Consider the following 25067-nt stretch of genomic DNA (forward strand, 5'->3'; position numbering starts at 1 on the left):
TTCTTATAGTAAACAACTCGTAAGCGCACATGTCCTGCGTGCTTGGTGGTAAGTAAATAGCTTTTAATTTTGCTCTTGTAAGTGAGAAAATATTGCCATTAAATTCCAATTTTAATACTGTTTTATGCTCTTAGAGCACGTGGAAAAATTTATCGGTAAGCTTGCCTATTGCATTCTGTTATTATGCAAACTCTTATTTTATTTCACCCTTCAAGATTTTATCCTGTGGGTTGATATTATACTTCGGTTGGATATTGTATTTTTTAACCCTTTCATTCTCTCAAAAGTAATTCAAGTGAATTTTCGATGACTACCATATGGATTATGCATTTCGTTAGTAAATAATTGATTGCATTTTAACTTAATACATGTGTATTACAATATCAGTACTACTGAATGAAATGTTTGTATTCTCATTTAATCCATTGATGAAAACTTTTAAGTAGTTTTCCATTAGGTTTCAATGCACTTCGGACAACCAGAGTTTCACAACCTTGTCAATTATATGAAGACCAAATTATACGAAGAGCTCTACCCTAAATGCATATATTATCATAGTGTAATATCACAATTTACTTTTCTCCTCTTCCTCCTTCCAGCTACCTCCTATTTAAATGGCTTCCCTCTCTACTTGCAACAACTCATTGGCAACAATCCGTCGGTATTCATTCAGCAACCACATCCAATTAAACATAACCATCAAAAAAATAGTAGAAATCAAAACAACATAATATCAAACGTTACAGTACGTATGAACCGCAATACAGAGCTGTGTTTCTCGAAATTTAGAACTCAAATCAAGGGTATAGACCTAGTCTCCATATTGCAAGCTGTGTAACGTACCATAGAATTATTAAAATCATTTTTCTCCTGATCTAGCTATTCTTGATGTTCACATGCGCAAAAAGATAAGGCTGATTTATGTGCTGTATAAATGGCTTAAGGTATGAGTAGGAAGTAGCTTCCCTTTCATGTAAAACGTTGGGAACTAGTTGCAAAGGAGAAACCAATAATCAAAAAGGCAAGATTAATAATGTAAAATTTTTTATATGTTCATTCCAGTTCCTTAGTGGAAGATTGTGAGGCGCTGATGGACAACTGTTAACTTATAAGAAAATTCCCCGAGAATTTGTGTCCGCTTGCATTGTAGTGCCTTGGGTGAAGTGGAAGATCACTCATTACCGAAGTGGAAAATGTGTTGCAGTTGGTTTTGACGATTTCAGCCTTCCAGAATTTGGAAAAGTGGACAAATTAATTTCCAATGAAAATGATTGAGTGTTTTGTCTAAGAAGTGCTGTATACCTTGGATTAAGACGAATTGTTCTATGGTTACGAAGTTCTTGAAAACAGGAAACTCAACTCCATATGATTTAATACTCCAAACTTAGGTATGTCTTTTCAGCCTGTATTTTTGTGAGAATGACGGACTATTGCAGCAGTATGCAGCCTTCAGATATTCTGTTTAACAAAAATTTTCAACTGAGAGTTTCTTTTTAAAAAAAGTTGCTTCCTTTTTTAATAAATACGTGTTATAAGATAACACTGCTGTCTTATATCATTTAACCTATTTTGCATTATTTATGGCATTCAATTCCAAATGATAGTGACCTGAGGTGAGTAAGTCTTCAAGGTAATGAGTTGCAGTGAAAATTATGGACCCTAAAATTTAATGTAAAAAACATTTTATTTAAACAAATGCATTTTCTAACTGTAATGTTCATTGGAAGTGGCAGAAGTAGTACCACATAAGGATATTATAATGTTACTTTCTAATGGTGACACTATTAATAATAATATCCGCTGAAAGATTACCCATTCATTAAACGCTACGGCAACAATTTCCCTAAGCTTTGGCATCCAATATAGATGTGCTTAAGACCCAACGACACTGGCTGTGGTATCCAATGAGTTGGTTGTCACAGCCATCTCTTACCCAGCCATTTAAATTGGTTGCCTCATCCAACTAAATGGATGGCACCCCAGCAATCATCTGCATTGGCTTTGGGATCCAACTCTTGGATACCACAACCAATTTTTTCTTTCAGTGCAATACTTTATGATTATTACAAAGAAAACTTTTTTTATCCAATAAAATTCTTAAAGGGGTACTTAAACTGCATCGTAGGAATGGTCCTGAGAAATGGAGAAAATGGTCGACTCCACAATTCAATCAAAAATCTTCAGAAATAATGTTTTCTTTGAAGAATTTATGGACAAATAGAATACTTGTTTAGATTTTCTTATATAATACTATGTAATTAGATGTGAGCAAAATAAAACAAGGTACTAAATAACAATTTCCTTTTTTTTTAAATTTCATTTTGATGTCATTACCATGGCACATTTTAATGTGAGATTATAAGAAATATTGTTGACCTTAGCATTCAATTTTATTTGTAAACAAATGTGTTAGAATGTTACAATGATGACCTGATACACAAATAAAGATATCTAGGTAACAGCTATAAAGCTAAGTTTTAAGAGATTAAATATTTCTTAAAGTGGATTGCTGACGATAGTCATAAAAGCTAACATTAGTCACTAACCGCGCACTCCGCCCTGTTCCTGATCATCCCTGTTCGTGATCTGCCCTGTTCCTGATCATCCCTGTTCGTGATCTGCCCTGTTCCTGATCATCCCTGTTCGTGATCTGCCCTGTTCCTGATCATCCCTGTTCGCGTTCATCTCTGTTTTTTTTTCAGCATCCTAATTCTTATATTTACCCTGTGAATTTCTAGGAGTCCCTATACAGTGCTTGTTTACTGCCCTTAGTGCCATTTCATCCCTACCGAAGTGTATTTGTGTGATTAAGTGAAAACATAATTCCCTAAGTGTAATTAAGTGCCCTTAGTGCTATTTAAATCCCTACCGAAGTGTAACTGTGCAGTGAAGTGATAGTGTTCTCATCGAAGTGTAATTAAGGTATACCAAATCCTAAATACGTTTTTTCTCCCAAGTGTTATATCTGTGCTAACCCCTGTGCAATAAGCAAATAAGATCTATTAGTGATTCTCGTATCTTAAGTGTACTATAATAGTCTTCAGGCTATCTCCATATTAAGTGATTTTCTTCTTCGTTCTTCATTCGTTTTTTCATGATGCTCTCCTAACATACTTTTTTAACAATTACTTTGTAATTAGCCATAATTGGGGTAACTCTTTCCATCTGTTAGTTTAAAACGCTAAACCCATCATTTTTTCCTTCGTTTCTTCAAGCTCAAGCTTCACCATCCCCAAATATGAGTCACCCTGACGACACCATAGCAAAACTCCAACCATTGCCTCTTCCCTCACCCCCGCTCACCACCTGTCGATGCCCCCTCTTCCCTTTCACTTCTGCTAATGACACCCAAGCTCACTCTTATCTTACCTGCGACCCTCAGCCCTCGTCCCTTTCTTGCATTCCTTCCACACACACCCCCTACTGTGCGTGCCATCCTCGGAAATGCTCTATTGCACCTCTCTCATCTCTTTTTCCTCCAGCCCCTTCATTTATTCCTCCTTTGTCCCCCATCTCGGTCGCCAGAGGTCTTAACGACTGCACACATCAACCTCGAAGTATGCCCCTCTCAAAACACGGCTCAACACTCAATCCCCTAGCCTGCCCTTTCTTTCCTTTTTCTCGGAACCGACCTACTGTTAAGGGTATTAACTTCATTCTAAATCCAGATGCAACCGAATTTACTCCAGCGTTAATGACAAAAGGCTCAAATGCCTCTCCTCCAAAATCCGTTATGACCACTTTATGTGACTCAGGACAACTGTTGTCCGATAGTCTTAAACATTATCCGCGTTCTTTCAAAATGATTCATCTTAACATCCAAAGTCTCCCTGCTCACCTTAGCGAGCTCAGATTACTACTAAAAAATAACGACATACATGTTATTTCTCTTGCTGAAACCTGGCTGAAACCTTCAATGCCCACTAATGCCTTTGACATCCCAGGATATAGTCTTTATCGCAATGATCGTGTTAATAAAGGCGGCGGAGGCGTAGGAGTGTTCGTGAGAAATGATCTGAAATGCAAGGTAATTTGCAAAAGTGATCCTATTTATGCTAAAAGACCAGAATATATTTTCTTAGAAGTTAAAATTAATACAACTAAAATTCTTATTGGTTCAGTCTATAGACCACCAAAAACTGGGCATTTATCAGATTTGGATAATGTATTATCAAATTACACAACCGTATTCAAACATTTAATACTGACAGGTGACTTCAATTCTAATTTTAATGCAAACTCCCGTGATAAAAATTATCTCCAAGGAATGTTCTATGGCTACAATCTTAAAATACTACCATTAAATGCAACTAATACGACGAAAACTTCTTCAACTTGGATTGATTTGGCAGTAACTGCAAACAAAGAAAAAATTCTCACTCACGGTCAGTTTCCTGTCCCTGGTATCTCTTCCCATGATCTAATATTTCTTGCTTACTCTATTAAAATGCCGAAAGCAAAGCAGACTATAATTCCTCATCGCAACTTAAAAGAGATAAATAACGATGATTTGCTTAGTGAAGCATGTACACTACCATGGTCCTCTATTGAATTCGTTGAAAAGGTTGAGGACAAAGTTGAAATTTTAAATAATCTTCTAACGTATCTTTTGGATAAATTTGCCCCGGAGAAATTGGTACGTATCTCTAAACCAAATGCACCTTGGTTGAATGCGGAAATTAAACAATCAATGTCAGCCCGAGACTTAGCCTTTAGAAATTTTAAGAGAACAAATGATATCAATGCATTCAACAGGTACAAATGTCTCAGAAATAAAACGAAGCAGCTAGTAAGGAATGCAAAAATTTAATTTTTTCAAACTGCTACTAAATCTAAAAATTCACCAACCATTCTCTGGAAGCAACTTAACTCAATCGGCATAGGTAAAAGCAAGAACATTCCCAGCCCAACAAATGTATCCCTTGATAGATTAAATCAATCATTTTCACAGCCACCAAATGAAATTCCAAATGAGGACAAGGAGCGAGTCATACAAACATACTCCATCAAATCAGCCGCGACACATAACCATACTAAGAAGCTTACTTGGAAACCTGTGACTCAAATGCAAGTACACTCTGCGTTTAAGTGCATCAAGTCTAAAGCTCAAGGCTCAGATGGTATTCCCCTTGAATTCATTAAATCATTACTCCCATTAATTCTACCATACCTCACCAACATTTTCAACTCGTCACTATCACAAGATCATTTTCCCATTCAATGGAAATCTGCCCTAGTTAAACCCATACCAAAAAAGGGAAACACTCAAGATCAATTAACTTTTCGCCCAATTTCTTTTCTTTCAATCATTTCCAAGGCTCTAGAAAAACTTGTTCACGAACAAATCACTACCTTTCTTAAGCAAAATAAAATACTCAATGATTATCAATCTGGCTTTCGGCACGGACATAGTACCACCACTGCTTTAGTTAAAATAACGGATGATATGCGACGCTCCATGGACAAGAAAGAGATCACAGCACTCGTACTGCTAGACTTTAGTAAAGCCTTTGACTCGTTAGACAAAGACATTCTTGCAGCTAAAATCCATTGCATGGGTTTTTCTCCTTCTGTTGTTAAATGGATTACTTCTTATCTCTCTGATCGGAAACAGAAAGTAATTGCTAATAATTTGGAATCCTCTTGGATCCACCTTACTAGAGGAGCCCCACAAGGCTCCATCCTCGGTCCACTTCTATTTTCACTTTACATCAATGATTGCTCATCAGGACTTAATTGCAAGTATCACCTCTATGCAGACGATCTACAAATCTATTTGCATTCCACAGTCAATAATTTAAGCAATAGCTTGGTGTCTATCAATGATGACTTAGCATACCTCCAAGAATGGTGCAATAATAACTTCCTATGCATAAATCCTAATAAATCTCAAGCAATACTAATTGGTTACCCAAGAATTTTAGCGAGAGTGCAGAGGGATAAACTGCCAAATTTACGTATCGCCGATTCCCCAATTTCTTTTTGCGATGAAGTCAGAAACTTAGGATTAATTATTGATCAAAATCTCTCTTGGGCATCACATGTAAATAAAATCACTAAATCTGTTAATCAATCACTTTATCCCCTATTAAAATTTAAATACGTCATCCCTACATCTCTTAAAGCGCAATTAGTATCTAATTTAATATTACCTTTATTTGACTATTCTGACATTGCCTACCAGGACCTTTCTCAAGAACTTCGTCTTAAGCTTCAACGTTCCATGAACAGATGCATTAGATTCATATTTAACTTACAATTATCGGACCATATAACCGATTATATTAATAAACTGTCATGGCTGAAACTTGACTCTCGACGCCGGCTGCATACTCTTTCTCTCCTATATCAAATTCTAAACACAAAAACACCTCCTTACCTATCATGCGAATTCAGGAGTCTTGACACTGTCCATATGACTAACACAAGAGGGAATCACAATCTTGTTATACCTCATCACCAAACTGTCATTTACAACAAATCATTTACCGTTACTGCATGTAGGGAATGGAATAATCTTAACCTTTCAATTAGGAACTCATCATCATTGGCATCTTTTAAGAGGAGGCTACACAAAGCACTTTTCACCTCACAACAAGTAGGTATACATGACACTGAGCAGCACCTGCGACAAAGTGATATGCATCACTGAATGCTTGTATATATATACATGTTATTTTTTATATCTTAATTGCTTGTGTAATATTTGTGTATCCTATGTATCTCATGAACTATGTTGTATTTTGCATGTAACATGACATTAGCTTTCACTCAGTAGGTTTTCGCAGGTTTTTCACGCCCCCCTTCTTGTGTGGGCGTTTTCCTGCAGTGGGTTTTTTCGCTGAAGGATATTACACCCTTATCCTCATGTTTTTTCCCACCAACTTAAATCTTTTTTACACAAAAATTTCACATATAGTTGTTTATATTTTTTGACATTTCACAAACAGTGTATATTGTATATTCTTGGTACTGTAAATGTTTGTCCAATATTTTATAATATGCTTGCATTGACGTTATCGAGGGGTTAGGTGGAAGAGGGGACTTTCCAGTCTCAACCTCGCCCGAATAAAGGCATTTTATTATTATTATTATTCTTTATTCCACAAGATTTACTTGGAGGTCTGCCAGCGTCGGGCCTTGCCAAGACGCTGCCTCAAGTTACAATTCATTTAAAAACAATCTAACTGTTCTACATGTATCCAGTACTACAGATTTTTGAATGTTATATATTGTGTTTCTTTTAATTTTTAATTTTTCAATTCCAAAATTGAGTGATGAATGTATTATTCCTGTTCATGATATTACTATGGGGATGATGGTGACCACTATTATTATTATTATTATTATTATTATTATTAACCATTTTAAAAAAAGTCCACCAAATAACTAAGCATTCCAATAGTTTTCATCACCTGTACACATCTAACCTCTATGATTATTGTCACATCCCCCAAATGATATTAAAAAAAAAACAAATTTAGCTTTAGCAACTGCAATTTCCAGCCCATGGTATATGTGCACACTATTCTTCCCCCAAACTTCATTCCCGTTTTTCTGACCTCCCACTATCCATTAACCAGACTTTGGTGAGGCTTGTCATCTTCTGTTGCCAAAACCTTGAAAAGAGGAAGATAATTGTAAAACAAATATGCATGGCGATTAATGTACTATCTTCTTTAAAAATGAATCACCATCCTTTTTCACCCAAAAAGCTCGTTGAATTCGTGAAATCACCTTCAACAAGAAAAATTTGATACGAAAAATCTAAAGGTGAACATTAATTTCAATATGACACTTATACCCACTTCAAAGTTATGCAGAAAAATTCTAATTGGGCGTGAGCGCTGTCTTAATCCAAAATATTAGTCATATTAAAAACTAGCAGGTCACCTGCTGTTGCTCAGGAATGTTATTCTGTACCTCGGTAGACCAAAGACGTCATACCAACGCATAACCCAGCAAAGGGGTTTGCACCAAGAAGATTAATATATAATTAAGAGTGGCATCCTAAGAGTTGGAGCTTTCCCTTGGATACTGTCCAGTACAGTGCTTACCCGGCTGATGTTAGATGCGGTATGACCACACTTAGCAAACAATAATGGGAAAACGATTCAAAGCACTCAGAGGCAACCGATAGTAGCACAACGGGGTTCAATATCATGAAATGCATCTATGTACTACTAACTTTGGTCGCAATTTGTGCAGCCACATGGAAGCAAATAGCAGGCAGACAAACAGACACACTCTTTTATATGTATATCTATCACTCTAAATATATGCTTTATGCTGACGACTTACAAATATATTCATTCTACCGAAGAAGTGCTTCCATACAAAATCAACATGATTAACTCAGAGATTCGCTCAATAGGCAACTGGGCTGGATTGAACTGCCTTCGGTTAAACCCAAACAAAACCCAAGCTAAAAAAAAATTTAAAAATAAAGCACCTGTTCGTATTAGGGTCCTTTTGCATTATCTTATGGTTATATACCAGTAAGCAGCATTTATTTCTTCTCAGTAATTTGTTTGTTCAAGACAGTATATTTTGTCTGATCTTTAATCTAATCATGTAATAATCATTCCAAATAAACCATAGAAAGAAGTTCAATTTTTACAACTCATATTCCACTGATTGGAGATATGTACATGAATATGCGGTAATATGAAAGATTAGTCTATGACAAAATTCTGTAAATCTCCGAGTCCTTATAATCAAGTGCAGGAGATTGGAATTATAATAGATACTGCTAAAAATCAGATAGCACATAACGAAGTCTTGTTGGGTAATCAGCTGGGTCCGGATGGACATTGCTGCCAATGTTTTGACGGCCTTCTCTACCATCGTCAGAAGGGCGAAGGCCTGACCCTGATGATGATGCCCTGACGACAATGGTAGAGAAGTCCGTCGAAAGGTAGGCAGCATTGTCCATTCTGACGTGGCTGATTTCCCGAGAAAACTTCATCAGCAAGAGTCGCCGGGAAAGCACCAAATTCTTCATCAGATAACACATCACCATTTCATACCTACATACGTATATATAAAAGTTCAAGGGCACGTTATAAAAATTTCCATGTAGAATGTTAGGCAGTGAATTTTCTACATAACTTTTGGCAGGTTGTCAATAGTACCTATTGACTAAAAGATCAATCTATCAATCTTAGAAACATTGTACTAATATTGTCATGCAGTACAAATAGCCTTGTATTTTGCTGAAATACAATAAGGAATTTTTGGTTGTTCATTCATACTATATATGATGCAATCACATTGGATGTTGGCAGACATTCATCACTTTAATTGCTTCCCTTGCCTGCATAACCAGTGCAATGGAATTAGAAAACAGTAGCTAAATGCTTATCCTTCATTCTGCTACAAAATCCAGTCTAATCTAAAACTCTTTTAGCACTAGTTTTATTCTATATTGGTGCAGGTATATTTCAAATCCACATTCAATCCCATTTAAAAATACACTTTAAATATGATGTTGAATATAAAATAGGTAATGAACAGTACATACTAGATTCACTTTTTGATTTATTTGGGAGTATTTTCAAAGGTTGAAATTTTTATTATAAATATCTTGTAATGAATTAAATTGTAACTTCCTTTCAAACAACTCTACTAACACTGCGTTGCAGAATTGTGGTCCGCATGAGGTTGTCTTGGTGCTTAGGCATTGTATTATGGCCAATGTCAACATGACTAACATTATTTCTAAGGATGAGTCGGTTCTTAAATTTTTTCAGCTCTCGATACTCATTTCCAGGATGAACTCTTATTACCTGAATTAATGGTAAATTTTAATGAACGACCACAAGAAATGGATGTAAATGATTTCACTAAAGATGTAAATAGGCAGGATAGCTGTGTAAAAAAAACATAAGATTGTCTCCATAATTTAATATGCCAGGCAAAAAAATTTAAAGAACACATTGATAACCACTGCATAATTGACAATATGTCACATTACATCAGGCAGCCACAAGTTCTTTCTCCAGGTTTTGATTTTAAAAAATTCAACATTTTCACCCTACCTGGGTATAATCTATTCTTTTTTGGCGCAAATATTGCCTGCAGTACAGAACAGGCATTCACTGAAAACATTAGAGGCTGATGTGGATTTTGAAGGGCCGTGCTAATATGTTTGGAGCACAGTTTACATACCGCACAGCAACAGGATCAATAGTCAACTCCCCCAACATCTTACGATGAGTGGCGCCGACTCCATGGGGCCTGAGGGTGCCCGAGCCCCCCCAAAAATTCCTTACAGATGTGAGGAAAAAATGTGCCAGGCTTGTTAATTTTCCCCGGAGTGTCCAGATATCGATATTCGAGTGATCAGGGTTCTAATGTTGATCATATGACTCTTCTAAAATGCTTAAAAACCTTAAAATTCACTACTTATAAAATTTACCGGGGTAAGGTCCCCGGTTTGGGCCCCCCATTATTTTTTGTAAGTCGGCACCCCTGCCTACGATATCATTTGTAATAATTTGTTGTAATTTGTGAGTCAGTTCAAAATACATTCCCGTATTCTGTAATGTAGCTTAAATTGTTACTTTAACCCTTTTAGTGCCAGGGAGCCAATCCATCGGCCCGGGTAGTATATGCGAAGGGTGCCAAGGGACGATCTATCGGGCGGGCTTATTTTGCACTGATATATGGCTTTTATTTTTTCAGCTGCGTGTAGATTTTGTCTCTATTTTTTTAGTACCTATCATGCTTTAACATACCCGTAAGTATTGAGAGTCAACGAAAAAAAATTAGTTTCTGAAAATGCCTATTAGGCTTTATATAATTTTTTTAGTGCAAACCTACAAATTCAGCCACAAAAGGCCAAAAGGCATTCTTCAGCAAACCAGGAAAAATGGGCTGGCACTAAAAGGGTTAATTGACAATTTATACGCGTGCTTCACTGACACAGCCCTTCCAACCACAACAATAAACTGCTCAACACGCCGGTACAGAGACACCATAGATAAACTGGTCGGCGGTGAGCTAACACAAAAATGTTATGCAGCGTTGCATTATGCAGGATAGCCACACTTATCGATGCCTTTTATAGGTTTATCAGCTTATTATTAGTTTTTAAAATTATTTGCTTGAAAAAATATTATTTTCCTTAAATACCCTTTGCGATTTTTGCTTTAAGGGCTGCCCCCTCCTTCCTTCCCTTGCTGGGTACGCCCATGTACGCCCTTGAATACCATTTCGGCTTTGGGTGCCAAATTCAAATCCTCGCCACCGTTACGAGGCGGTTCCAAAGTACCAACTTTATGCAATCAGTCCTCAATACCGGTTCCACAGGCCGTGGCTGCACAACCGGCAGTACCGAGAAACGGGTACCTGAACCCACCCATCTCTATTTTTAACGATGAATTCTGAACCAAAAATACAATTATTTAAGAATATGAGCTATTTATTAGTCATGCTACCATGAAGGTAACACGCAACTTCCTAAATTGAATTAGCGAGTATTGAAATTGTTTAGAATAAATACTTAAATTTACAAAAAATACACACATTCTTGAGTACTGAGTTATTATTGTCATTAGCCACCTCTAACAAAATGACCATAATGATGATATGATGATGCTTTTTGAGATATTCAACATTATCTTTTATCCTCTCTACTGCTCGTGTAATGTACGTGATTGCCATCGCTCATTTCCTCTATAGTCTGCATACCATTGGGTGGTGCAAGGGCCAACCAGTTACCTCAGTCGCAACATGTCTGACAATAATCTTTCAACTGAATTTATTCCTCTGTCACCATGTGACTGACCACATTGCGAGTCAAAAATATTATTCATTATATGTATAAAAAAGCATGGGCTAACAAAATTAACACTAAAGAATAAATTACGCTACACAGTAACTCGTTTTAAACTACAATTACCACAATCAACGGAATCATAACACTAAGGATGATATTTAACGAGAATACTATATAAGTTAAAAAAATAAATAAATCGTAATCATTGAATAAATGCTATCAATAAATACTTTATTACGCTTCACTTACCATTTCTAGCACGTTGGCTGTCCTCAGGCAAGAGAATAAATTCCTCGATGTCATCTCGCCCTTCAATTTTGATGTACACCGTCTCCATCTTTAAACTGAACTGATGCCTTTTCCCATTCTCGCAACAACCGCACCAAGAATTTCTGATGCGAGCCGATGCGAGTTGATACTTCCGTAACCTCGAAAAATGCTCGATCCGGGGCCGCATCAATGCTTGATTCGGAACCCACCCCAAGTACGGACGCCCGATATGGTTTTATGATGATCATAAAATTATATACTTTCCCGCAATACTTGAATGTATAGCTGAGTTGCCTAACTGATGTTCTGTAGGATAGTAGGAATTGTTGCCGTAAATCTCAATTTTTATTGCCATGGTAAAAGTAAAAAATTAAACGCAAATTTTTCTCAATATAAAGAACAGTTTCAGGAAACAACCGTGTTTAACTACCATTCTTGACATGCAAATTCTTAAAATAAAGTACAAGTTCTCCCCACCAACTTGACAAACTGAATATAAATTATGTACTTCAAATTTGACAAACTCACCACATAGACAGCATTTAATTTCACCCTTTTTAATGCAGAATCGACTACACCAATATGCAACTGTTCAAAATCATGGCTTCATTCTAAAAAACGTTAATGATAAAGAAGCAGCCCGTGCATCCAATATGTGTAAAATAATAAATGATAAAATCCTCTGTTTAATTACAAATGATAAAAATATTTCCTCATCAAATGCCTCTAAATGCTACTGAGAATGAAGAAAAAAGGAGTTTACTCCTGTGGAAGTAAAAGCAAGAATACAATCCCAGATAAACATGATGTATCGGGGCAATTTTCTAATCTGTCAAATGTGAAATATGTGGTGGAAAAGACTAGATAACATTCTCTCGGAATTCACATTGACTTCGATATTCATTTGAGCACATTCATTTTCGAAGCTTAGCAGCAGCTATATTGAAAGCGCAGCTCATTATTGACCAGCTCTCAGCTCCACTGTATCGGTTGATAAAGCCTACGAAGACAAAAGGCCAAAATAAAATAATTTCCCAATATAGTTCTAATTGGAAGTAACTCCAAGAACCCACAACTCATCTAAAATTAAATCACCAAGAGTAGACATGATATTCACCAGTGGTGTAACCAGGAATAAGCTTCAGGGTGTGGATGGTGGAGGTATAAGGGTACTACCCCCCCCAGGCAATGGGGGTAGTTACCCATCTACCACCACCAGTCCGAAAATTTTTGAAAAATGACATACCTGGAAATACATTTTCCATCATTTTGGCACTTAATATTTAATATTGAGCATACACAGTCACTCTATATCAAAACCAGACAATAGTTTATAATATTTTTTTATTTCTTTGAGGCTTTGGGGGGATCTATCCCCTCATCCCCCGCATAGTTACACCACTGATATTCATATTATACAAATGGGAACATCCTGTCTGGAAAATTTTTCCATATAATGGACATAAGCCTTGTCTAGAAAAACTTACTGAATGGCATATTTTAACCTAATGCATTCATGACATATGAGCATTCAATGTTAGTTAACCTTAAATCTCAGGACATCTGCCTGTCGCCATTTGTTAAGGAGTAATTATGCAGTACGAAAGTCGTTTGTTTCAATTTGTTCACTCATCATCAAGGACATGAAAATTTTATCAAGATATAAAAATTGATATTATTTATGATAGTGGATATTATTATTCCTGTATGACAAGTGAATTTTATCAAACGTTGATTATCTTGCACCAGTAGAGCATAATATTTCATTGGTGTTACAAAAGTATTCATGAGCATCTGTGAATTTTACAAATAATACACTATAGAAATAAAGTTGAATACCTAAACAGAACATTTGTCTTGACTGCACTGGGCTGCGTTCTCAATCATGCATCCCAGTTCATGGCCTTGAAGCTATATATATCCAAAATACTTGAACCCTTTGAAGTGCCGAAGCCTCAATGGGATTCGGAATGTCTTGATGTGATCCTGGAGGCAACTTTGAAAGCTGGAATAAGAGAACAAGTTCTATTCAGTTTCTAATGTAATGCTGAATTCATTAATTAAGTGTGATATAGCTAACCAATCATGTCATAAATCATTATAAATTTTGATAAATTCCAGTGTTTGTTTTGAGTGAAGTATGTGTAATTATGATTCCGTAGGTACACAGCGAGTGTGCTTTGGCTACTGCAAAACTGGCATCTGGAACATTTAACATATTTAATATTTCTAGAAGGTGACATTCAGAATCGGAATAAAGAATTCCCTTTCAGAATCACTATTTTCATACAAAAACAGGGCACTCCAGAGTGTCATTGATTGAATGATGCATGGGCATGATTCATAGCATGCCCACACCCCCACCCTCGGCAATGCTGCAATAATTGCAACGTGGAATAAATTTCTAAACAAGTGAAATAATATTATTACCATAACTAGAAGATAGAGTATGTTTTAGTACAGAGGTTGGAGGCACTGATCTATCACTGGTGGCTATGGCAGGAACCTCCACCCATGCCTCCCCTCCGAAGATGCTTCCCATTTTCTGGAAGGGAAAACAGCACTTAAGAATTAGAAAGCCTATCACTCACGTCACGTGTGATACAATGTCACTTACTATCACTGCCAATGAACCCACATCAAAATAAGGTCAATGGCAAGTTAAATGGTAAGCAGGCTTGGCTCTCTTTACCCTTGTTTCATGGTTTGTACCCTTGAGGCTTCTGATCTTCGTCTGGCACTGACGATCAGTGTCTTGACGCACTATTCACTGCCACATAGCCACAGAAATCTCATCCCATGGCTTGCTGTGGCGTTTATGTGAGAAGACTCACTTCCTCTCCCCATATGTCTCCAGTAGAAGGAGGGTGCCACCAGATGTGCCCCATGTTTCCTGTAAATAATGGACAAATGGCATCCAAAATCACTCGTTTCACAGAAAATAAAATGTTACTTAAAAATGTACGATTGCTTAAACTTAACAGAGTCAAAGGAAGAGAATTATTCCACATTAAGGATGAGCTACTGTGACCATCTTACTTTTCACATCATCTCCTTCCTGATGACCAGGAACTGGTTATCTAAAGAAAGAATTGTCAAGTTTTAATAAAAACTACAAGATAGGATATTCAGTGTATCACCTTTAATGCTAAATTAACATCAAAACATAACAGCTGGATATTCATTGATGGACAGTAATAACATTCACATTCAAAATTAGCTGGAGTGGTCTCCGATCTAGGAATGACAAATTCTTGAACCTTAAATTAGAAGCCCTTTTCATATTTTACAATTCACTGACATGGATTTGCCTGCCATTACTAAATGACAAAAGGAAAGGTTGAAAAACTAAGATATACCGATGACACACATAAATTCATGCTACATATTTTCCACCCAAATGCACCTTCATCATTTTCACCATTCCAATCTTCAACAGTATAAATCCCATCAACTTCAGACATTGCCACTAGGTCTTCAAACCCAGGTTGGTGATTGGATAAAATTATTTTCAACTGAAACCAAATCATGTATTTTAATTATGGATATCACATACTTCCACAAAGTTAGGCTTAACCTAATTACACCTGTGCCATCCAAAATTTCATACATAGATATTTGCGAAAATCTGTTACTTCAAAAATACCCATTTAACCCTGGAACCGTACACCGGGGCACTCAGTGCACCTGGGAATTTTAACTTTGCCGTAAATTTTATTTGGCAACACTGGCTGCAGCCGGCTCCCGTGACTTTTACTTGAGCATGGCACATCGTATTTCTTTTCTGGAACGTTTTTGGGGCACTGAGTACCCCAGTGTACGGTTAGTGTGAGTTTTTATTCAAGTGTGTATATTTCGTTTTTGTAGATTTTTTTGGATTTTACCGAAGTATTTTTACACTGTATTTATTTTTTTAAATTTATTTATTTAAGGAGTTGCTCACATACAGCATTTCTGCCAATTTATAGTGACGCAGTAACAAACATAAAATTTTAACATAAAAAATTTGAACAGAGAGCAGTGGCTTAAGATAGTAAAGAACAAAATAGAAGGCACGAGGAAAGGGAGGGGTAGAGGGAGGTTTATTTACTTGCTGAGGAATGGGACATGGCAAGTTTGATAAATGAGTTTAAGGGCAGAAAAAAAGTGGTCAATATTGTCTGGTAATGAATTGAGCGAGGAGCAAAGGCGGTGTTGGAGGGATCGCTTAACGAGGGATAGTCTAGGGATAATTAGTCATGGATAGGCTACGAACAGAGAAGGACATTTTAAGTGAGTTAGCTCGTTCCTCTGAGCCTGAGAATTTTGATGATAAGTCAGAAAGTGAAGATGAATACGACATTTTGGAAGATGATGTTACGTCAGACTTTTATTCACCCGACGCATCTGAAGATGAGTTTGTTCTTGGTGAAAGTGATTTTGAAGGGGAGGAAGGACAAACAACACATGCATGAAATCGACCTAGATGAAATGAAGACGCACAAGACTTGCAAATTGAACCAAAACACCTGGAAGATGAATATGAAGAATCAGACACAAAATGCAGTTGAAAAAACGGTCCCCGAAAATGTTATTCAGTTAAAAAAGAGTGTCCTCAGGGGTAAAAATAAGTACCGTTGGGCTACAAATCCTGCTGAAAGAGTTGAAAGAACTAAAAAACTGCACCTTTAAAAGACTTGTATAGAAAATGTAAAGTTTCTCAATTCTCTTATTATATTTATTAAAATATTAAAACAAGTAATTAAATATAGGTTTTTTTGCAATAATTTGAGGCCCAAATACCGCGTTTTCAATGTTTTTTAGAATAAAAATAAGTTTTTGCATTTTGAATGTTTTTTAACTCTTAGGGGCACTCAGTACCCCAGTGTACGGTTAGTGTAACAGAAATGGAGGTGTACGGTTGCAGGGTTAACAATGTATTCCCTATTTTTGAAAAATGCTTCCCATTATCTCATTCAATTGAGGAGGCAAACATTTATTACCATTATCCTAGAGGTCAAGAGTCAACTCATGTTTGACTTGGTGAACAATGATCCAAATTCAGTCAATACCCAAAACTGACAAGCAAATTATGCCTATGATACTTAGTGGACTTAGCTAACTCACAAGAGTCTTAGCTACCTTTCCTTTGCCACAAGTTGAGGTAGAATTTCTAGTAGTGAATTTCAATTTTATCATGCAGGATGTTAATTACATACACTCAATTTTGTAATCAACTGCCTTGGTGAGGCAAGAAACAAGGAAAGAGAAAGTGAATAAAGGTTTGAAGGAAGTGCCCTTATTTTAGTGAAATGTTGCATTGCTGGAGATCTGAGTTATTTAGTGCATTTAGAAATGGAATCACAATATTTTTTTAATGATTTACACATGACTAAGTAAAAGCTCATTGCCTGTCAAGATTATAGATGATAGGGACTGTCTGGGACTGATATGATGCTGTTTTCCACAGCAAGCACTTTTTTTTCAGCGAAATGTTATTTTTTCAGGGTCAAATTCTTGGATTACTGGGCTAGATAAATTGTGGAATGGACAGTAAAAATAGGTAAGAGTAATAATACACATTTTCAATTGAAACTTAGACTATTTCTTAATTTTGTATGAGAAAAAGTTTGTTATTCTACTGCAGAGGGTCACAGCCCAGACAGCACAATCGCTTCTACACAAATTGTAAATCTCTTGTACAGTCGCAAATTGTATTAATATTTGTAAAACCTTGGTATTACCACTGTGTTCCGAAACCTTGCAAACAAATCAATTAAATCACCATTGCACTGCAGAGCAAAATATGAGCAATACTTTTTTTATGAAGCAATGTGGCACTGTTGGTGTAAACTAGGTATTCGTGCAAGTTCTTGTGCATGCCTACTTCAGTTAAAAGATTTAATTATTTCTTTTCAGTCGTGACTCGAAACAAATAGAAAGTGCAATTGGCCACTCTCTAGTCTCTCTCCATCAAGAGGAAGTCAGGAAGTGTAATCGCTGAGAAAGTGGAAACAATACCCTAGGGCGGGTTCGCGGGGATACACTCCTGGGGCAGGGACTTTAAGCACTAGCTTTTCTCCTCTGCACCCAGAAGGGGAAGGACGGGTAGGAGCAAGGAAGGAGGTGCCGCCACGATGAGAGCCTGACAATGCCTCCAGGGAGGGGATAGGGAAGGACGGGAAGTGATGAGGAATCCCGCACCATCACATAGGCGTGCCCTACTAACAGCGAAACCAAGCAAAACGCAATTAATATGCTACCAATCCTAGTGGATTTTCCTATGAGGAAGAAAAATCCATCGATCGAATCGGTAAATCGTGATCGCTGAGACAGAGTATGAGGGAGGGACGGGGAAAAACACCTTAACGCTACGGATGAGAGCCTGACAATGCCTCCAGGGAGGGGATAGGGAAGGAAGGGAAGTGACGAGGATTCCCGCACCATCACATAGGCGGGCCCTACTAACAGCGAAACTAAGCAAAACGCAATTAATATGCTACCAATCCTAGTGGATTTTCCAATGAGGAAGAAAAATCCATCGATCGAATCGGTAAATCGTGATCGCTGAGACAGAGTATGAGGGCTCAGGGGAGCCCTTCGAGGATACAACACTCCGGGGCCGGGAACCAAGCCCGAGGCTTATACGTCCGATCACCCGGGGAGGGGCTGGAGAGGAAGGAAAAAGGAGAGAGGTGCCGTCACGATTGGAGCCCGCCGACGCCTCTGGGAAAGGATAGAAGCGGAAGGGAGGGACGGGGAAAAACAACTTAATGCTACGGAGCGAAAAGGGCCCACTAAGCTCAGACAATGGATACGAACTCCTTGGGCGGGCTCGCGGGGTTACTCTCCTGGGCCGAGGTCTGAAGCGTTAGCTTATCACCTCTGCACCGCAGAAGGGGGAGGACTGGAAGGAGCAAGGAAGGAGGCGCCGCCGCGATAGGAGCCCGACGACGCCTCCAAGGAAAGGACGGGGAAGGAAGGACGGGACGAGGAATCCTGCACCGTCACAAAGGCGGGCAGGTCCTACTATTAGCGAAACCAAGCAATACGCAATTAATATACTACCAATTTTAGTAGATTTTCCTATGAGGAAGAAAAATCTATCGATCAAATCGGTAGATACTAAGCTCAGACAATGAGAATGATTTGAAGAAGACTCTGAAAAACATGGAAAGGACAATCACTTATTATCACTATCAATGAACTTACATAAAAAAAAGGCCAACTGCAAACTCCATGACAAGCAGACTTTCTTTGCTCTTTTGTCATGGCACATGTGCTTAGGGCCAATGATCTTTATCAGTGGCCTTATGTGCACTATTCACTGCAGCCATAGCCACAGCTATCTCCTCCAACACCTCGCTATGGCGTTTATGTGAGAATGCCACCTCATGGCCAGATATAAGCTGAAAATCTGCAAAACGAAGAGTAAGATATTAGTATGCAAGAAAGAAAGGAGGTTAGGATGAACATTAACATAGAAAGCATAAGCTTCAAGAGTTTTCTTACCTGGGAAACCAAATTACCAATGATGGAAAAAGCAAAAAAGAAATGGTCATTAAAAATATCGCAGGCAAAGAGGGTTTTCTACAAAAAGAAGAATCTAATTACAGCTGAGAGTACAAGCATAGAGGTAAGGAAACAATTCATCATAAGCTACATATTGAGCATGTTTCTCAATGGAGGCAAGACTTGGATGTTGGCAGGGAAAGATAACTCAAGAGTTGAAGCATTTCACCCGTGGTGCCGTAGAGTGATGAAGATGAAACAGGCCGACCGAGTGAGCAATGACGAAAGACTAATAAGAGTGGGGGACAGGAGTAGTCTTCTGATAGCCTTAAGGAGAACACAGGACAACTTAGTTGGCCACATTATGTATGAGTCATGACGGTCGAATGAAAACAAGTGTATCAAAGGTGGAAGGCAAGAAGGGCCAAGGATGATCTTGAATGAGTTACAGTCCCCTTCAAAAGATTTAGGACAAAGTTTGTGGCACCACAATTCCACCTAGAGGAAATTTAGGTTCCCTTACTACTTTTTTTGTCATTGGCTATGAATGTTAAATATTTTGTTTGGGCATGAAGATATATGCGCTCAAAGGGAGAAATAAATCGCATAATTTATCATTGTTTCGACTTATGCTGGGTTTAACGATTATGTCAAGTGCATTTGCTGCGTACTTGCCCGAGTTTTCAATGTTGTTTAGTATTTTAGATATTATAAGGCTGCCAATGTCAGCAGTTGCAGTGGCCCAGTAGCTGCTGTGACAGTGATGATTGATAGATCGAGTCCCTGTTGTGGAACCGTTCAAGACTTTTTTCAGCTTGTTCACTGGTTTTGTATTTCTTAATGATTTCAAATCATTTTAAATTCACTGTAACAAATACTCCTTACCACACACGCCTATCCAGACACTCCATCGGCACCCCCATTTCTTTGGCATTCAAGTGTATGCCTTAGGAATGGCAACGACACCCCATCCCCATCCACCTGCATTGAAGAGCGGGAAGGATTCACATTATAATGAGAACGACTTTATATGGAATTACAGTTACATAGCAGCGTATGATACTCACTTCTCGAAGCAGGTGTCGTCCACCCCACCGTGGCGAAGGAAGGGAGTGGTGATATCAATTACTCTCACCCTCCCTGCGAAAGAAGTCACTAATCCGATGAATAGGTCACGACTGGTAGAGTGCAAAAGCATAAGGAACACGGAATATCTTACATCGCTCATATCTCCTCAACTATCCCCCCAGTGCAAAAACATGTCTGCGATAAATGACATCACCCCACATAGCTGGCGTGGGAGGGATGGTGAGGAATGTGACTCCCGGCGCCAGGAGCCGCATTATCAGCCGATGGAGGGCACCTCGGAGGGAATGATATTCGCAATTCTGGAATTAGGGAAGAAAAGGATGAAATTTTTTATTGCCAGGTAAACAATGCACCACATAAAATTGTCAATGTTCATCGTCACAGCAAACTTACATTGCGGAGATCGTTCGAGCCAATAAGGACGATCAGGGGCCTCAAAAAAAATCCATGAAAATCTACCGCCTTCGTCAGCTCAACCACCTTGTGGCCAGAGACGCACATTCTGATCCGGGCGGGGTGAACTTGTGGAAAAAAGTATTGTGGATTATGTCACGAAAATTAACAAACACCATTAACCGGTACGTATTTCCATCAGGCTGTTAGAATGTACCTACCTCCCTCCCACTCCCACCCCAGGTGTGCCCCCAACCGCACCATGTGCGAATCGCCGAGCAAATCAAGCGGATCGAATAATTAGAGTCGAAGTTATAATCTATCCAGGTGATCATTCGATAGATGCCTTTTTCAGACTTATTTACATAGTTACGGGGATAAAAGTTTTAACAGATTGCTAAAACAGCAATGTTCTCTATATAAAGAAATGAATAATTTGATAAGTAACTTTTCCTAATGAAGATATATCGAAATGAAATATGTAATATCAATAAGTCTCATTTTCTCCTTTGTTACTGACCGTACCTGTCCTGTTTGTTTCTTTTGCTCATGGGAGTAAAAGGCACCTCTTGATATCCCCAATTCCCATGCATAGCTTTGGAATTGCCAATATTTCAGATGCACTTGGCTAAAATCTGATCACCTTTTAATAAAATCACTATTGTTCATTGCAGAACCTCGATCAAATGACATTATTAATAGCTTCACTGTCAGGATTACGGCTACCAAATTTATTAATCGCAAAGTTTCTGCATTAGTAAAGCAAAACATGTACCACAACTGGAGAAATCTTACAGAGGAACCTCAAGCACTGACGGTTGTCTCCAGATGAGCCCCTGGTCGAGGAATGGATCGGGAAAGGGTCGTGCTCAAGCTTTTAACACCAATTGCTTTATAAAGAATGACGTAAATCAAAAATATCAACTGGCTCGATTTTACCAATCTTTGAATTGATGACTTATTATGATTATGCAATGACATATTACTTGTACTATCTATTTTAAAACGGCTAAGATGATAAAAAAAATGAAGTATCAACATAATTTGACAACATGATAATTGTAATGGAAAAAGGCATCACGGGCCAAAACCTACGTTGATTTGTATGCTAAAGAAAGACTCAAATGAAGCATTACATTAACTGTGGGAGGTTGATGAGTAGTGCGCAAGAAAGGGTGATCCCTTCCTCGTGCACTACTCATATTATCTACATACTACTCTGGTATGATATTCCCTCCCCCTTCAAAATAATTGGCTAGCAGTTATTTGGATATGGGATGCTCTGCAGAGGAATGGAATGCATTCCTGGAATGCCATATGAGAATGCGATCTTTGGAATCATTAAGGATTCCACATCAAGCATTCCATTCTTAAAGAAAAATAAAGTTTCCAGATTTTTAGTGTCTGGCACTGCACAAAAAGCTAGAGCCAGAAAACATATAGTCTAATTCTTTTTGATGGGTAGTTTGAACCTGCAATATCTATCTAGGTATCAAGCAAGACTAGTCAAGAAAAGATAGCAGGAGGGGGAGGAATGAGCACATTTTTGGGTGGTTCCTTTGAATGGGGTACACTTTTGGCTACAGGTGAAGTTTAAACAAGGCGTACATTTTCAAATACAAGCGAAATAAAAGACATTTTAATCAATTTTTGAATCAATCAACAACCAATTTTTCTGGTCAAACAATCAAACGATGTGTTACATAAGCGATGCAGCTAAGCTAGCCCCAAGCAGGACTATAAGGTATAATGCATAATAAAGGAGTTTGTTTTGGGATGCCTTAGATACCTACATACCCTTTCTCGGTTTGCAGGAGAGGATTATCCTGACCTTTCTTCACAGTGTGTGCCCCATTCACATCAGGGGTCCGCAGTCAAATGCTGGTTGGTGTAGTGGAATAACAAATTTAGAACTTATTGGGCAGTTGGCAAATTGGACATTCTTTACGTGTAGTTCTACAACTACAAATTGTAAGTGGAGTTCTATCATTATTTTAAAAGCAGTTTGTGTGGAAAAGAATATCCTAACTAATTGTTGTAGAGAGCTTAATATTATTGATAGAATTTCATTTGAATTCTATCAATACATAGCAAAAACTTACAGAATTCATTTCCGATGAAACTAAAATCGATGCTTCTAAAACATGTTTTTTAGGAAAGCCATTGCATAAACAAATAGTTGACTGCACTCACATTGTGTTAAGGGGTGCTCAAGCAGGAAAAGGAGGAGAAAATCTCAGCCTGGTGCCAGAAAAAAGTTTGGCACCGCAATGGGCCCCAGCCCGTGTTAGGAAAACATGTACCAGCGAGGATCCTTGCATAGTGAAAGCTACATACTGGCAATGCAAAAAATGTGTTTTGGCGTTCATGAGGGAAGTAGCATTTTCTAATATGTGGCCCCATCAAGAAAAGGTTATGATGGTATTCCCAAACATTTCGGGGGGGTTGAACCCCTGAGTACCCTACTCACAGGGACCTTGTTTTTGGGGGTCTAAGGCGCTATGACTATATCCCTCTAAGCCTTCCCTTTACTGAATTTTTGATTAACACAGTGCATTCGGCATTATTGTCCACCACATTAAACAAACATCATGCTCCGTCTGAAATAAAACCTTGACGAGGTACGTTAACGTACCTCGTCAAGATCTGGCATTGTTTTTTATCGTCTTTTCTCGTCTAAAATGGCTGAAGCAACTTAAAAGTTACCCATCCGACATTAAGATAAGTAATTAAATAACACATCTCATATCGGAATGAACATAATTTGGAGAACGACGGCGACATTAAAGCATTTCAGAACCAGTGAACACAGTGCACATGAAAATAGCACAATGGAAGTACATTTAGGCACACATTCTTATTGATTAATCTTTGTGAGAATATCATAGTCACGTTGAATCGAAATCAGGTGAGGTTATCATGAAAAACTTAACAATTAATAACAAACATTTGCGCGAAGATTAATGGAAAAGTCCAAGCTTATGATGCTATAAACATTCAACTCCAAGAAAAAAGGAGAAAAGTAGATAAACTTACATAGTATAGTCGTGCTGGTGGTCTTGAAAATCTAGAACAGTCAATACAATGCAAACCTGTCTCATTTCACTCAAGTTTCCCGGCAGACACCACGACAACCAGCACTTATCGCTGCTACCTTGTTCACCCAGTGCCAATCTGCCAATCATGCTCGCGGAGACGTCCAGAACTATTATGCTACATATTTAAATGCTCTTTACGATGCGACAAACGTATTATTCAAAAGTTATCATACTTCGCTAGAGAAATTACTCATTTTATACTAAAAATCATTACTTTTCATCATTATTAGACGTAAACTGCCCTTATTCAGTATTCCACCGCTGTATTTTTGTCTAAATTTGATTTTCAATTCCTCCCAAATAAAATTGGAATTATGCATTTTCTCAATTCATTATTTTTGGCGATGACCTCAACCCGTTTACCCATAACATTATCGTATGGTTACGGTCAGAAGTTTCCTTGCAATCTCAAGGGAGTAAAGTGTGGGTAAAATTTAACGCAAAGCTCTTTGGCGTCTAAATGCTGCCAGATAAGAAGACAACCGGTAATTTTTAAACTATATATTCGCCTTGGACCAGACAAATTCAGTCACATGCGTCGCAGTATGACTACACGAATAAAGACCCAGCTACGAAATCTTCCTTACATTTTCCGAAGCACGCAAAGCTATAACAGATATATATGTAAAATTGACATGCAAATTACCGTAATTTCGTCATGACCGCTATTTCGACGCGAAAATTCCCGCGCATAAATAAGTCGATTCATGGGCGGATATAGGTGGGAGGGCACAGGGGCACGTGCACCCCCCGGACCCTTAAAAAATATGCAACATTTTTAATACGGTGCCATTATCAATGCGTTCTTTTTGTATTACGAGGTATCCTTGTGCCCCCTAGAACAAAATCGTGGGTACGGCCTTGCTTGCGCCCCCTCCAGAAAGAAATCCTGGATTCGCCCCTGAGTCGAGTGATACAAATATTTTCAATCCAAATGTCGGAAC

At 38.0% G+C, this 25067-nt stretch overlaps 2 long non-coding RNA genes across 2 annotated transcripts; both read right to left on the minus strand.

Annotated features, from left to right (window-relative positions):
* Window positions 1-7561: 7561 nt before the first annotated feature.
* LOC124156825 lies at window positions 7562-12215 on the minus strand. Its single transcript, XR_006864389.1, has 2 exons — window positions 12032-12215; window positions 7562-7619 (listed from the first exon to the last, which is right to left on the minus strand). It is a non-coding gene; the product is annotated as an uncharacterized LOC124156825 (long non-coding RNA).
* A 3219-nt stretch (window positions 12216-15434) lies between these two features.
* On the minus strand, window positions 15435-20782 carry LOC124156826. Its single transcript, XR_006864390.1, has 4 exons — window positions 20611-20782; window positions 20429-20524; window positions 19244-19448; window positions 15435-15567 (listed from the first exon to the last, which is right to left on the minus strand). It is a non-coding gene; the product is annotated as an uncharacterized LOC124156826 (long non-coding RNA).
* Window positions 20783-25067: the final 4285 nt, after the last annotated feature.

Source organism: Ischnura elegans, chromosome 4 (assembly GCF_921293095.1).
Source record: "Ischnura elegans chromosome 4, ioIscEleg1.1, whole genome shotgun sequence".
NCBI lineage: Eukaryota > Metazoa > Arthropoda > Insecta > Odonata > Coenagrionidae > Ischnura > Ischnura elegans.